The 1,129-nt window shown below is 41.5% G+C and overlaps 1 non-coding gene across 1 annotated transcript; it reads left to right on the top strand.

Moving 5' to 3' along the window:
- Window positions 1–582: 582 nt before the first annotated feature.
- On the top strand, window positions 583–666 carry Trnap-ugg (transfer RNA proline (anticodon UGG)). The gene has a single exon. It is a non-coding gene; the product is annotated as a tRNA-Pro (tRNA).
- The last annotated feature ends 463 nt before the right edge of the window (window positions 667–1,129 follow it).

Genomic DNA, 1,129 nt, shown 5'->3' with positions numbered 1-1,129 from the left:
GGCAACTTGCTCACAGTCGCGACAAATGAACACTCAGTAGAGCTACAAATAAGGGTGGCATCTGTTGTTTCGGGAAGAAAGAATTGCGACGGAGCACTCGACAGAATTATTTTTTGGAGTGTTCGGCATGGAAGCGAAGTGGCTGATAGTCAAGCACTTTCTGGGAATTACACTACCAAGAGATCCAGAAAAGCTACTCTGTTACGGAATTCTGCGGTCACGATGCAGCTGACTTAGCGCCATTGATCTGTGTTGGAGATGGCTTGGCGGTACAACAACTTGCCACAACCTTCAGGTAAGTCCACAAAGCGCTAGTACTTCCAATCTGTGTTGTCTTATCTTGGACGATCTCTGATGGTCGCACTGTCGCGGTTAATATTGTTTCCCTGTAAGTGCTCAGATTTTTTTTTTTTAATCACTATCAGTTATAGCCAACGAAGGATTGTTCTGTTCGTTCCATAATACAGGTTAACGTGAGCAATACCTTTAATTCACCAGCTGTTACAAAAATAACTGGAATATACTCTTTTAAATTCTGAAGATAGCAGTGGTAAAGCACAGGAAGGAAAAAAAATTATGCTGGCCGGAGTAGCCGAGCGGTTCTAGGCACTACGGTCTGGAACCACGCGACCGCTACGGTCGCAGGTTCGAATCCTGCCTCCGGCATGGATGTGTGTGATGTCCTTAGGTTAGTTAGGTTTAAGTAGTTCTAAGTTCTAGGGGACTGATGACCTCAGAAGTTAAGTCCCATAGTGCTCAGAGCCATTTGAACCATTTGAAAAAATTATCTACAAGTTATACAGAAACCAGAATAAGTCGAAGGGCATGGAAGGGAAGCAGTAGTCGAGAAAGCAGTGAGATGGGGACGTAATCTCTCCGTACATTGAGTAAGTAATAAGGCAAACCAAAGAGAAATTTGAAAACTGAGAAGAAAGCAAAAATAAAAACTTTGTGATATGCTGAGTACACTGCAATTTTGTCAGAGAGAGAAAGTATTGAATGCAATGAATAATGTCTTCAAAAATGGTTTTAAGATTAGTATCGACAAAGTTAAACAAGGATAATGGAATATAGTCGAATTAAATGTCTTGGTTCAAATGGCTCTGAGCACTATGGGACTTAATTTCTG

Source organism: Schistocerca nitens, chromosome 3, assembly GCF_023898315.1.
Source record: "Schistocerca nitens isolate TAMUIC-IGC-003100 chromosome 3, iqSchNite1.1, whole genome shotgun sequence".
NCBI classification, from domain to species: Eukaryota; Metazoa; Arthropoda; class Insecta; order Orthoptera; family Acrididae; genus Schistocerca; species Schistocerca nitens.
The sequence above is the reverse complement of the archived record's forward strand: the minus strand, read 5'-3'. Positions and strand labels throughout refer to the sequence as shown.